General features: G+C 45.1%; 1 pseudogene; it reads left to right on the top strand.

Annotated features, from left to right (window-relative positions):
- The window catches only part of LOC111968978 (alpha-(1,6)-fucosyltransferase-like), a 121,238-nt pseudogene that overhangs the window by 86,369 nt on the left and 19,138 nt on the right, over positions 1-15,731 (top strand).

Below are 15,731 nucleotides of genomic sequence, written 5' to 3' on the forward strand. Positions count from 1 at the left end.
GCCCTGTGGTAATGGGGTGGTGTACAGGGTCCAAGCCCTGTGGTAATGGGGTGGTGTGCAGGGTCCAGGCCCTGTGGTAATGGGGTGGTGTGCAGGGTCCACGCCCTGTGGTAATGGGGTGATGTACAGGGTCCAGGCCCTGTGGTAATGGGGTGGTGTACAGGGTCCAGGCCCTGTAGTAATGGCTGCTCTGCTATGTGTGGAGGCCAGACAGCATAATGAGAAGCAGCCAGCGAGTCTTGAATCTGCGTCCCATTTGGCACCTTATTCCCTTCATAGTGTAATACTTTTGACCAGGGCCCTATAAAGCTCTGGTCAAAAGTAGTGCACTATAATGGGAATAGGGTGCCATTTGGGGCATAGGCTGAGACTGCAGCAGTGTGCTGAGTCTCTCTGAGGAACTGCAGTAATGAGACTTCTGGCTGCACTGCTAACAGAGCTGTCTGAGTAGGACAGAGTGTGTGTGTGTGTGTGTGTGCGTGCGTGGTTTCACTATCCTTGCCGGTCCCCACAAGGAAAAGGGCCATTTTTGGTATAGGGGTTAGGTTTAGGGTTACAATTAGGGTTATGGTGAGAATTAAGTTTAGGGTTAGGAGTTAGGGTTAGGTTAAGGATTACGGTTAGGAGTTAGAGTTAGGTTAAGGGTTAGGAGTTAGGTTTAGGATTAGTGTTAGGAGTTAGAGTTAGGTTAAGGGTTAGGTTAAGGGTTAGGAATTAGGGTTAGGTTAATAGCAGCGCGCCAAATTTCAAAAACAGAAATACTCATAATAATAATTCATAAATCATACAAGTGTTATACACCAGTTTAAAGATGAACTTCTTGTTAATCAAGCCACAGTGTCAGATTTCAAAAAGGCTTTATGGCGAAAGCAAACCATGCTATTATCTGAGGACAGCACCCCATCAAACAAACACATGAAAATCATAGTTCAACCCGCCAGGCACAACACTAAAGTCAGAAATAACATATAATGCATGCCTTACCTTTGAAGATCTTCTTCTGTTGGCACTCCAATATGTCCATTAAACATCACAAATGGTCCTTTAGTTCGATTAATTCTGTCGTTATGTCCCCAATATGTCCATTTATTTGGCGCGTTTGATTCTGAAAAAACATTGGTTCCAACTCGCACAACATGACTACAAAGTATCTAATAAGTTACCTGTAAACTTGATCCAGACATTTCAAACAACTTTCCTAATACAACTTTAGGTATTTTTTTACGTAAATAATCGATAAAATTTAAGACGGGATAAACTGCGTTCAATAGCGGATAAAAACAAAGTGGAGCGAGCTTTCAGGTCACGCGTCTCTAACAAACAGTACACTTCACTCAACCCTCGTTCTGAACAGCCACACTTCTTCATTTCTCAAAGAAAAAACATCAACCAATTTCTAAAGATTGTTGACATCCAGTGGAGGGCGATAGGAACTGCAAGCAAGTGCCATAGAAATCTAGATCCCCATAGAAACCCATTGAAAAGAGAGTGACCTCAACAACAACAAAAAATCCTGGATGGTTTGTCCTCGGGGTTTCACCTGCCAAATAAGTTCTGTTATACTCACAGACATCATTCAAACAGTTTTAGAAACTTCAGAGTGTTTTCTATCCAAATCTACTAATGATATGCATATCCTAGCTTCTGGGCCTGAGTAGCAGGCAGTTTACTGTAGGCACACTTTTCATCCGGACGTGAAAATAGTGCTTCCTAGCCTTAATAACATCGACCCTTCTCAGAATTCTCACTTCCTGTTTGGAAGTTTGCCTGCCATATGAGTTCTGTTATATTCACAGACATAATTCAAACAGTTTTAGAAACTTCCGAGTGTTTTCTATCCAATAGTAATAATAATATGCATATATTAGCATCTGGGACAGAGTAGGAGGCAGTTCACTATGGGCACGCGATTCATCCAAAGTGAAAATGCTGCCCCCTATCCCTAAAAAGTTAAGAAGTGGGTTAATGGTTAGGTTAAGGGTTAGATTTCGGGTTTGGCGTTAGGGTTAGGGTTGGGTTAAGGATTTGGCGTTAGGGTTATGTTAAGGGTTAGGGTTAGGGTTGGGGGTTACGAGAAATCAGATTAAGAATGGGAATCAATTGTTTGGTACCCACAAGGATAGTAAAACAAACGTATTTGTGTGTGTGCGTGCGTGCGTGTTATTTTTTCATAGTGGGCGTTGGATTGGTCTCTTCTAAGGGTTCATCTTTATTATATATTGACTCAATGGTCAATTTAAAACGGGCTAGCACCCTGAGCAGTTTCACCCCATCTACTTTAGCTGGGCTGTCAGTCATTCTGACAAGCTCCCTGTGGACACACACTTATGATGAGCTCAGCAGATGGGTCCAGCAGACGTGTGTGTGTGTGTGTGTGTGTGTGTGTGTGTGTGTGTGTGTGTGTGTGTGTGTGTGTGTGTGTGTGTTGTGAGGTAGTGTGTTGTGTGACCCTTCGCTGGTTGATTGACAGGGTGATGGATGAGTGGGAGTGAGGGATGAAGGGACAGAGGGATGGAGAGAGGGAGGGAGCTGATAGAGGGGTAGTACATCCCCCCATCTATAAACTAAGTATTGTTGACAGTAGGACCTCTGGAGAGAGGATGACAGAACCAGGAAGAGACAGAGGATGAGACGTAGGGACCTGATAACCAATACAGTGGTGTGTGTGTTTACCAGCATGTGACCAAACCTCAGTATGTGCGTATGTTTACTACACCAGCATGTGTGTTAGTCAGGCAGTGGCCGAGGATGGAGGGGAGTTGATTTTGTTACTGTGTGTGTGTAGTCTGTGTGTCTGCCTGGTTGGTATGGTCTGTGGATGTTGCTGTAGGCCTATTTTCAGCTGTTGGAGCTGAGGTGTAGTTGTTTTTGTGCCCTAACTTGACCCTGTTCAATCAAACTAACTCAACAAAACATTTTTCCAGAGTAGCGAGACAGGTGATGTTTTCTACCAAGAATCCTGTAACCAAGTTTGACTACGAAATAAAAGGGTCCTGGCTGGTCACTATGGTGCTATCTCGCTCCAGAGTAGCTGTCTGCCAGCCTGTCAGACTGCTTTTGTGTTGGTAGCGATTGGAGGGAGGGAGGGAGTAAATGGAGGAGAGACAGACGAGAACGAGAGATGGAGAGAGCGGTCAGAGATGGCGAGAGAGAGGAGGAGACATTTCTGTTGTGTGCGTGGCGATGGAGGGATGAGGTGAGGAATGGAGAGGAGAAAGATAAAGAGATGGAGGCCAAAGCGGAGGCTGGCCAAGAGGATCTCCTGCAGCTGATTAGACAGAGGTGTCGACACTGCTTCTTGCTCTGCAGCAGCCGGCAGACGTTATCCATGTAGCTCCCTGAAGTTTACCATCTGGTTTAGGAAGGCACAGAAGCATTTACAATACAATCCCTCTGCAGTGTATAACAGTAGCCTGGGGAAATGGCTCTGATATAATCCTAACAGTGATATAGTCAGACACGCATGATGTAAATCACTGCTGGGACTGGCAGGATGTCAAAGTTGCAGAATTTACTTCATTTCTCAGGCACGTTTTGTCCATGCATCATCTGAATAGGGTTGGGAGTGTATTTTCTATTTCATGCCAAGGCACAGATTTAAAGCCAGACTAGTTATCAACCATATTCCTTATAGCTATTGTGACAATAAAGTGTGTGTATTTGAACAATAAAGCACAAGAGACCGTGCCATGTGCTGAATACAGTCGCAGGTAAGTGGCATTGTTCGCCTCGACGCGAAGCAAACAACAATTGTTGCTATGCTAGCTAAACTACAGCGAGCCTAGTTATGTCTTTTACGTTCCCCAGCAAGAAAACCAAATAATGTCCCTCGAACAGAGTGGGGAACTTACAAAGAGTCACTGACAACAATCAAAATGAAACAGGTGTGGTTTTAGGAAGGTTTCTGAAAGACACTCTTGGGGGTGTCCACTGAAAGTTGCCTAGCAACAACAACTGGAACCTAAAAGACACCCACCATGAGCGCCCACTACATTTGGATCAAGAAGAGCCAAACAAAAGAAAAACCCACATCAAACTTAAAGACAGGAGTCAAACCAAAAAAGTGGCGCACAACAAAATCAGGGAAGATCAGGTAAAGGATTGTTTTCTAGAACTCAAAATAGGGAGCGTGTTAACCCTCCATATCTCTCAAGATAACTTTAGTACTGGTCCAGCCGCTCTTAAATATCACCTGAGCCAGCACAGGTGAAACACCTTCCAACTAACGAGATGGACAAGCCAGCACAGGTGTAACACATACTGACTAACGAGGTGACACCAATCGTGCTAACGTGCGATACGTGTGAAAAATTCCAACCTCAAATCATAAATGGAATAACCAAAACCTGTAACACCTTCCCCCTTAAGACAACAAATATATCCTATATTTTTGTTGGACAAGTTTGCTCACCACCAACAGAAAACAACTTTAATTTCACTTAAATGCATCACTACTTATGCGTCGCCTTCTCCAATATAAACATGGCGTCAACTGGCTGTCAACAATTAAATATAAGACAAAACAAACACTTTTTTCATATATATTTTTCATATATATAGTTGCCTTAAACTCTGAAGTTTTCAGAAACGGGTAAAATAAAGTATGTTTTTAATACTCCCATCCCCCTGGAACGAGCGCAACCAAAATAATACTCATCTCCAAAACAGCAAAACGTGACTAAAAACAAATTGTGAGGCAGGACAACACACTGGCTAAATGCAAAACACAAAACTTATAGACTGCCCACCCTTGAAAGACAATCAGCAACCAAGTTGTCCTTACCACGGACGTGTCTGATTTCAAAGGGGAAACTCCTGCAATATCCATAGTAACTTCCTCTGGTTATTTTCCTCAGTGAAACGAGTCGCAGCTTACATGATGTTCAAGAGAAACTGGTTACCACTCTTTTCTGGACACTGTTCGCGCTCTATGGTACAGGGGAGATCGCATTTCAAATTTGACACATCGTTTCTGAGGTCGGACAGGCAAACAGCTAGCCTTATATTAACCGCCACTGTACCAAACTGAATGCTAGGCTAGAAACAAGGGGAAATACAGCAACGTGAACATGATATTCCTGTGGAGGCGAAGTGATAATTCAGATGGACCTGTTAGCAGGCTTAGGTGTGCCTGTGTAGGCCAATACAGCACGGCTTGGAACGCTGCTCGTCCAATAAGCATCCAGAATCCAAACAACCCGTTTTATAATAGACATTAAAGGTACATTAGTGTCACCTGAATATTGTTCTATTTAAGACCTGGTCCTTTATTTCACTGGCCTGGTTCTGTTCTGTAAAGGAATAGAACTGACCGTGATGAAAGCGTTCAACTGTGATTTCTGCGTGTTTTAAGCTGAAGGGAATGGGACTGGGTTCACCCCCGCTAATACAGACATAAAACTGTCTTCTAAGCATTAGTTGATGTAGGCAAACTCTCACTCAGACACGCACACACACAAGCTCAAACATACACACTCACTCGCTCCCACTCAGACCTACGCACATTTACACATCTACACACACATTTACACATCTACACACACACAATACAGATATTCTGACTTGCTTTAATGTACTTTAACAGACTCATTTAAACACCAACTGAAACACACAGGCTTATTCTGATTGGTGGACTACATTTAGACATACACACACACACACACACCACACAACACACACACACACACACACACACACACCAACACACACAACACACACACACACACACACACACACAACAACAGATCCAACCGATATACTTCTCGAGTGGTGTTGATGGCAGTGATGCAATGTTACTGTACGTCACACAGTCGATTCTCACACCACACAGCTCAACACTCCTCTCTCTCACTTCCTCTCCCACGAGCTGACACTCTAGAGGTTACATTCTTGTCCCACTCAACCGACATATCCCACACATCCATTGTGTGTCTGAATGGCCCTACAATGGAGCATATACACCAGCCGTTAACACAGAGGCACAGAGCCGCATCTCTGCCTATATCCTTTACAGTTTCCATTCATCCACAGCCACTGTAACTGCAGGTGCTGGTCAGCTATAGTGCGGTATGTAGGCAATAGGGTGCCATTTGGGATGCAGACAGTGGCTCCCAGTCCCTATCTACTGGCCCAGTGTGTACATTGTGGCGTACACCATAGTGGGCTGATAACAAAGAAAGGAACTAGGCCACTGCAGCTTCGTGTGGAATTACTTTTTTGTTATTTTCTTTTTTCTTTGGTTGTGTGTGTGTGTGTGTGTGTGTGTGTGTGTGTGTGTGTGTGTGTGTGTGTGGTGTGTGTGTGTGTGTGTGTGTGTGTGTGTGTGTGTGTGTGTGTGTGTGTGTGTTTTGCACCCAGATACTCTGCACCCTCAGGGCTCTGTTGTGTTCTGTCTTATTCCCATCGCTGGGTTGCAGCAAGAGACACTTTTCTCCCAGCATCAGTACGGTTCTTATTTTTACACCGCTGTTGTTTTCCCTTCTCTTCTTCTCTGTGTTAGAGAAGTGCGTGTCCTCGTTCTCTGTGCACCTCCCCCCTCCCCTTAACCAGTGGAAGCAATAAAACATTTAAACCACTGTTCTGAACTTTATACCAACCGTTTTAGGGTCCATAGGCGTACAGGTATTTTTATCCTACACTATACAATAAGCAAGAAAAATGTTAGCAGTCTACGGTACATATATCTTCAACCTCTAACGTTAACGTTACTAGAATAACAAGTCGGACATATCATTTTTTGAAATGAACTGCAAGGCAAGCTTACCACACTGAACAAAAATATAAACGCAACATGCAACACTTTCAAAGATTTTACTGAGTTACAGTTTATAAAAGGAAATCAGTCAATTGAAATGAAAGAATTAGGCCCCAATCTATGGATTTCACATGACTGGGAATACAGATATGCATCTGTTGGTCACGGATAGCTTAAAAAAAAGTAGGGGTATGGATCAGAAAACCAGCTATATCTGGTGTGACCACCATTTGCCTCATACAGTGCGACACGCTCTCCTTCGCATAGAGTTGATCAGGCTGTTGATTGTGGCCTGTGCAATGTTTTCCCACTCGTCTTCAATGGCTGTGCAAAGTTGCTGGATATTGGCGGGAATTGGAACACGCTGTCGTACACGTTGATCCAGAGCATCCCAAACATGCTCAATGGGTGACATGTCTGGTGAGTATACAAGCCATGGAAGAACTGGGACATTTTCAGCTTCCAGGAATTGTGTACAGATCCTTGCAACATGGGGCCGTGCATTATCATGCTGAAACATGAGTTGATGACGGCGGATGAATGGCACGACAATGGGCTTCGGGATCTCGTCATGGTATCTATGTGCATTCAAATTGCCATCGATAAAATGCAATTGTGTTCATTGTCTGTAGCTTATGCCTGCCCATACAATAACCCCACCGCCACCATGGGGCGCTATGTTCACAACTTTGACATCAGCAAACCTCTCGCCCACACGACACCATACACGCTGTCTGACATCTACCCGGTACAGTTGAAACCGGGATTCATCCTTGAAGAGCACACTTCTCCAGCGTGCCAGTGTTCATCGAAGGTGAGCATTTGCCCACTGAAGTCAGTTACGATGCCGAACTGCAGTCAGGTCAAGACCCTGGTGAGGACGACGAGCATGCAGATGAGCTTCCCTGAGACAGTTTCTGCAGATATTATTCGGTTCTGCAAACCCACAGTTTCATCAGGTGTCCGGGTGACTGGTCTCAGATGATCCCGTAGGTGAAGAAGCGGGATGTGGAGGTCCTGGGCTGGCATGGTTACACGTGGTCTACGGTTGTGAGGCCGGTTGGACGTACTGCCAAATTATCTAAAATGATGCTGGAGGTGGCTTATGGTAGAGATAGTAAGATTCAATTTCCAGGAAACAGCTCTGGTGGACATTAATGCAGTCAGCATGCCAATTGCACGCTCTCTCAAAACTTGAGACAGGTGGATGGATTATTTTTGCAAATGAGAAATGCTCACTAACAGGGATGTAACCAAATGTGGACACAAAATTTGAAATACATTTTGTGCGTATGGAAAAAAAATTGGATATTTTATTTCAGCTCAGGACCAACACTTTACATGTTGTGTTTATATCTTTGTTCGGTGTAAATTGTTTATTCAATTTGCAGTAATGTTAAATGCTTTAGCTAGACTCTTTATATCCACTGGTTTTCACAAGATGACAGCCTGCTTTTCTGGTCATTAAAACATTTAACAACACGAATTACAGTTCATATAAATGTCAAACACCCATATAGCAAAATAAATGTATAGCTAGCTGGCAAATTAACTTTAGCTAGTCAGATAGCTTGTTAAATTGCGATGTTCGTGAATGTATTTTATGACCCAAAAATATGCATAATCATTTGTCTCTACATTAACTAACATACACTTAGTGTACAAACATTAGGAACACCTTCCTAATATTGAGTTGCACCCCCTTTTATCCTCAGAACAGCCTCAATTCATCGGGGCATGAACTCTACAAGGTGCTGGAAGCACTCCACGGGGATGCTGGCCCAAGTTGGCTGGATGTCCTTTGGGTGGTGGACCATTCTTGATACACACGGGAAACTGTTGAGCATGAAAAACCCAGCAGCGTTGTAGTTCTTGACACACTCAAAACAGTGCGCCTAGAACCTACTACCATATCCCGTTCAATATTTTGTCTTGCCCATTCACCTTCTGAATGGCACACATACACAATCCATGTCTCAATTGTCCCAAGGCTTAAAACTCCTTCTTTAACCTGTCTCCTCCCGTTTTCTTCCATCCTAGTATTTTTTTCAGCATGTATTAATTGAAGCAACTCTCCAGGGTTGGGTTCGCAGAGCATCTTAAGAGTTTTTGGGAAACACTCGATAGAAAGTCTGCATCTCGATTTGCTTAGTTTGGAGGGCCAGCTAGAGGGATGACAAGGCATTACGCCTCGCTCAAAGTTCATTTGGGATACCACTACGCCTCGATGGGGCTCGCGGGGTCGCGCAAAACGGAGGGGGAGGAACACATTTCATGTTGTGCTGTAGTGAAGGTCTACACAGCTGAATGCTGAAATTATTCCACTGAGATGGATAGTAAGCTGGAAGAGAGGCTGAGATGGGAGAGGGGGGGGGTACTGGGATTGAGCCCTTCTATTCCTCTGCCCTTCCCATCTCAGCCTCTCTTCCAGCTTACTATCCACCCCAGTGGAATAATTTCAGCATTCAGCTGTAAAGACCTTCACTACAGCACAACATGAAATGTACAAATAGAAGCTTTTTGTACTTGTAGACCCCAGACATTGATTCACTCAAGTGAGAGCTGTGAAACTGATGGGGTGTAGAGATGGCAGTGAGGGCTGTTGTCTCACACTGTCATAACACACATCTTCTAGAACTGTGTGTGAGTGTGTGCATGCATAATATGGCAAGTGTTATGGGTGTGTGTGTGCATCGCAAGTGTGTGTGCATGGGCGTGTTTGTGTGCTTAGATATATGGTGTAGGGTGTATGCTTTGACTGTGTGCCTGGCCTGCGTGAGAGTTCCTGCTGGTCTCATTTGTTGAGTGTGTGTTGTGTCATGTTACTCCTGTCCCTGTCCCTGTCCCTGATCCAGTTCCCTGTGCATCGATCCTGTCCATGACAGGTGAGGACAGGGAGGAGAGGTGAGGAGTCGGTGTCGGTGTCCATCTGATTCACCCAGCGTTCTCAGCCTGGCCGATGCCGCTACAGCTGCTTTGATAACAGATAGCCTTCGGGGTTCTGAGTATTACTTTAGTGGTCTATTAGTTTCATGCAGGGAGGAGGACACAGGGTGCTCAGAGGGATGTCCAGTTTCACTCTGACGCTATGGTAAAGGGATACCCAAGCTGAAGCTGAGAGGCCATTGTGTGTGTGTGTGGATGCTAATTTGTGTGGTTTTGAGAGTGTCAAACAGAGGGCTTGTGTGAACTTTGCTGAATATAAATCCCCATACTGCTTTGTTTTGTACTTTAATGAGATGTTAGTAGTATCGTTGATAGTCACAGCTTCGGTATGACAGTAGACCGTTATTTTCCCTTTTGACATACATTATCTAAACCCCAGCCGCTCCTCTCCTCCTCTCCTCTCCTTTCTGACTCTCCTCCTCTCCTCTCTGACTCTCCTCCTCTACTCTCCTCTCTGACTCTCCTCCTCTACTCTCCTCCTCTCCTCCTCTCTGACTCTCCTCCTTCCTCTTCCTTCCTCTCCTTCCTCTCCTCCTCTCCTCTCTGCCTCCTCTCTCCTCTCTCTCTCGTCCTCTCTCTCCTATCTCTCTCTGACTCTCCTTCTGCTCCTCGACTCTCCTCCTCTCCTCCTCGCCTCCTCTCTCTCTTGACTCTCCTCCTCTCCTCTCTGACTCTCCTCCTCTACTCTCTCTCTGACTTTTCCTTCTCCTTCTCTCCTCTCTGACTCTCAGCATCATTTCATCCTTGGACCAGCCAAGAATGACCATACATTTTGACATTGCGGTTCTTCCTGTATCTCTGTACTGTGGCTGTGCATCCTGATGACAACATGCACTATGATGTGACCAACCAGACACACACACACCACAGACACACACAACACAACACACACACAGGAACCCGCTGTTTACCATTACAGAACTCCACGGCATCAATTTCAATGCCAGAGACAGAAACATATTTATTCTCAGCCAGGCTCCCGAGATAGACTGCTGGCTTTGCTGCTGCTGCGTTCATGAATACCAGTCACCACGGTTACTCTCACATCCTACTCAGTTCTATTTTGTCAGGCCATACACTATGTGAGGTAGCAATATTCAGTGTTGTCTCATCTTCTACATGGTACGTGTGGAGGCAGTTTTACAACACCTTTCTTGAACTGACCGCATCGACTTGTCACTCTTCTACTTGGTTCTCGAGGAGCAAGCTGCAAGGGGACTTTTACCCCTCTGGCCCTAGCCTTCCCTGTCCCTTTAAAATGTGCCTCTCATAAGTATAGTCCTGCAGGGAGAGGGGTGGATAGAGGGTGGTGGGGATAGCCAGCCCAGGTCAGAGATGGCTTTCAGGATGTGGGTGTTTTGGTTAATTTTTAGTTAATGTGGGGGGGTTGAAGGTTGCCTCTCTCTCTCTCCTCTTCTCTCTCTCTCCTCTCTCTCTCTCTCTTCTCTCTTTCTCGTTCACTCTTTCTCTCTCTTCTCTCTCTCTTCTCTTCTCTCTCTCTCTCCTCTCTCTTCCTCCTCTCTCTCTCTCTCTTCTCTCTCTCTCTCTCTCTCTCTCTCTCTCTCCTCTCTCTCTCTCTCTCTCTCTCTCTCTCTCCTTTCTCTTCTCTCTCTCTCTCTCCTCTCTCTCTCTCTCTCTCTCTCTCTCTCTCTCTCTCTCTCTCTCTCTCTCTCTTCTCTCTCCTCTCTCTCTCTCTCTCTCTCTCTCTCTCTTCTCTCTCTCTCTCCTCTTCTCTCTCTCTCTCTCTCTCTCTCTCTCTCTCTCTCTCTCAGTAGCACGTGGGGTGATGAATTGCTACTGCCAGTGAATGAATTTGCCCTGCGGTCGCCGGTTGCTCTCACACCTCACCACTGATCATTATACACACACACCTCGCCATTGATCATTATAAACACACACCCACACACACCTCGCCATTGATCATTATAAACACACACACACACACACACACACACCCACGGTCGGCTCACATACTTCACTACTGATCATTGCATTAAATTGGCACTGGGAGGTGGGAGGAAGCGCATCCAAACACAAAGGCCCCTGGGAAATCAGCCTGCCAACAATCACCTTGACCTGGAAGGACAGGGACACACACATCTATACTGTATACACAAACACACAGACACACACACTTATAATGTACACACAGTGCCAGCTGGACACTTACAGTAAAAACAAAAATCCTCCCTGCCCCAGGCGCTCTCACTGACCTCTCGTCTGTATTGTTGGTTAACGGAGAGCCAGGCTAACCACAGACACTTGCTCTCCCTCTGTCCTGTATGTTTACACTTCTCCCTGCACCAGGCCCTTTCACTGACAGGTTAGCTGTATTCCAGAGTAGGGTTGAATATTTCCTCAGTATTTTACAAATATTCCATCCTGAGAATAAATCACTTTTCTCCCAGGTAACCCAGTATTTCCCGCCAAAAACCGGAAGTTTCATTCAAAAGCATTATAGAGCATATTCTATAAATGGGATTTGATTAGAGCTTTGATTAAATAAATTCAAGCCTGATGCAACCTGAGCTTGATTAAATAAATATTATGAGCCCTACATTAAAGTCGTTTAATGAGCCCAAGCCCAAAAGAGGCCAAATGATTGTGCCATTTCCAATACATAGTCTATATGATATATAGTGTAGGCTACTGCACATTACGCACACCAGAAAAACATAAAGTCCATAGATATAGGCCCCGCTATGCTCTCTTGGGTAAATAAAGTAAACTAGCTCCAGAAGGCTAATCGTTTTGACTGTGAACTGTATTCCTGTGTTGTATTATACTGGACTAGAATTACACACATCGTTCAAGCCATGATAAAGCAGGGAGAGAACATTCGATTTTGGTGCAGCACATGCGGCCTACAAAGTTACAAGTATACAGAGGCCAACGAATTAGAATTGAATTGTTCCGGATATTTCCCCTACTGTTATTAGCATACCTCCTCTTTCTCTCTCTTGTCGCTTTATTCCTTCCTCGCTTTCAACTGTTAAATGAAATACGTTTCGTTGTCCTTATCTTCATCCTTCTAAGGGCGTGCTTGAATAATATAGGACTAGAATGAGATGCAGAAGGCTTTCACTTCTCTTCACGATGATGGAATGGTTCAGCTTGAGTCCCTCTTCGAATAGTCTATTGGTATAATAAATGCAACAACAACAAAAATGATGTCCAGCAAGCTATTCTAGTCTAGCTCTTCCTGCATGGGACTCCAAGAGCTAAGGAGACTTTTCTTTTTTTTCTTTTTTTACAGAGGCCAGCGGAGCACGGGTGCGCAAGAGACAAAGGCTATAAGTTAGAAGCTTGTTATGCATGACACATCATTCATTAGCTAAATATAAGGCTAATACTGCATTGAATGTATTACCTGAAAGAGGTAGGCTAGGACATCTATATATAGGGCTAGATATCAATCTAGAACAGGATCGTCTATGTTGGCTGCATTTTGAATGGAATTGATGGACAGAGAGAAGCTCCTGCACTGTTTTAAAGCGACGCTATGTGAGTGTTTTAAAACTCTGTGGCCGCTCTTAAAAAAAGGATCATCTTTACAATAAAAAAAAGAAGGTGACCCCCGAAAGCCAGATGGAGCTGGATAAATTAGACTGTAGCATAGGCTCTGCGGCAACAAATGTAGGTCTACCTGTCACAGTAAAAGGGTTACCATGAGGAGATGATAGGTGTACATACTGAGATGGGCTGTCGGTCCCCACCCTGAGCCTTGACGGTTCATCATGCAGTGACCAGAGAGAAGAACATAGAGAATCCAGATTTAGACATAGATTTAAACAGTTCCATTTCATGCTGTTCATGTACATTATTTATTATAATTTAACGGTTTGTCGCAGATAATTATCCCGGGAAAAGGAAATGGTTTTGGCCGGTACATCTTAGCAAATCATTGGTATCCGGGTTCCTGCCATTCAACCCTATTCCAGACCATCTCAATTCCTCTCCCCTGTCTCTAGGTTACCAGGGCCAGCCAGTCCGACAGGGCCAGGTTGTGAATGAAGCCAGACTGACCTCTATCCTCTAACCTCTCCTCTCCCCCTGTACTGTACTGTAGGTTACCAGAGGGCCAGTCTGACGGGGGCCCGGTGGTGAGTGCAAGCAGACTGCGGACCCTGGAGGAACAATTGATCAGAGCTAAGGAACAGATCAACTCCTACCGCAGCCTGCCTGGAGACGGTATGACACACACATACACACGAACTTGGGACGCGCACACACACACACCTTGGAAATTAGGGCAGGAGGCAGTGAGGAGGAGTATTCCCAGGCAGGATTCCCTGTCCACTCCTCTTTCCTCGGATTTCAGACGGAAATCTTCCATCCTTGTCCTTCACAGTAACATGAGCCACACATGCAGCTCTTTTCTGGGTCAGCTGCTTTCATTGGCCTGCGACAAACCTTTGTGTCATTTGAAACATTATGTAAACATGATCAAACCACCCGCGGGCCGGATTGGACACCCCTACTTTAAAGTCGAGTTTAGGCTACTATGCCCTTCGATACGTTAGCAGGGCTACTCTGTCTCTGTACTCTGGCCCTGTCCTTGTAGGAGAAGCATGCACTTAATGACCTCTGTGACACGTATTATGTCTGTGGCACTATTCCCATGAAGAGTAGGAGGAAGTGGGCCCTAGGCCTAGACACTGATCTAAGGACAGTTTGCGCTTGACCTTTTAAGGCTGGATGGGCGACTGGCCCTTTGTAGGCCCGCGGACCATTCACTTTAAAACTTCATTTCTGTAAAACTGGAGGTGGGTATACAGACCCACAAGCCACTGCAGCCCTTCATGATGATTTCTGTTTTTTTGGGGAACTCAGTCATGGTGTCAACTTACAGTTGAGAGTTAGAATAGTAGAATACACAAGGTGCAATTTATACATGTGGTTGTGCATCAGCAGTCACTCAATTAGCCCATGTCAGCAATTTGTTTTTTAGATTGTTGAGTTAGTCTAGCGGGCAACTATCTAAACTTGTAGTGAACATTGTCTAATTACCGACCTTGGTGGGGCCCATTGATCATCAGTTATCAAATTAAATACTGCGAACATTTGCCTCCACCCCATGGAAAAATGTGTATAATTGCAGGTAATGAACTTTAATCTTTACTCTTGGCTGTCACAAGGGGGCCGCTAAAATGTTTTGTCGCGAGGGCGGGGGGGGGTATGGATGTGGGTACGTAGACACAGGAGCCACTGCGGCCCTCATGATGAGTTCCGTTTTTTTTGGTGGCCCAACCAACCACATTAAAGTTGCCCATCTCTGGCGCTTTAGGGTGAGAGTAATTAGGGGCGCTTGACTGGGTCGTTGTCTATGTGTGATTGTGATGTCCTGTGTTCTTAGCTGATCCAGGATCTGTGTCTCAAGGGCAACCGCTATATAGTGCTGAGAAAAATTCTCAGCTGACTATGTGTGTCTGTTATCGTATTATATTGTGTTCTCCAAAACGCATAGTGTGAATAACGGATGGAGATTACCTTTTTTCCCTTCCTGTGTTTTTCTTATTTCCAGGGCAGGTAGGAAACCAGGAGAGGCGGAGGAAGATAGAGAACGGAGTGAAGGAGATCTGTGGTACTTGTCCGCAGTGAGGTAAGAAGCTGGGTCACATGGAGCAGGGGGACCTGCAGAAACACATTGGACACACTGCTGCAGGAGCTGGGGACACAGCAGAGGTAACACACACACACTCTCGTCTCACAACACACACACACTTTTGCTGCAGGACCTGGGGCACCTGTAGAGGTCACGCTCACACACGCTCTCGTCTATGCTCTCATGCACACACACAACACACGGAAGACACATATACAACCACACACACACGCAGACACAAACCAGACAGACAGGTACTTTTCTACAGGACCTGGGACAGCCAGAGGTCACTAAATGTGTTTAACACACACTGAAAGTGTAAAATGCCCAGAAAAGGAACCTCTTCTATCAGCACCCGATTTTGGAAAGTGACTTAAGCCCTTGGTCCTATAAGGAGATGAATGTCTCACTCGGTTTGGGCGGGGG

This window comes from Salvelinus sp. IW2-2015, linkage group LG9, assembly GCF_002910315.2.
Source record: "Salvelinus sp. IW2-2015 linkage group LG9, ASM291031v2, whole genome shotgun sequence".
Classification (NCBI taxonomy): domain Eukaryota; kingdom Metazoa; phylum Chordata; class Actinopteri; order Salmoniformes; family Salmonidae; genus Salvelinus; species Salvelinus sp. IW2-2015.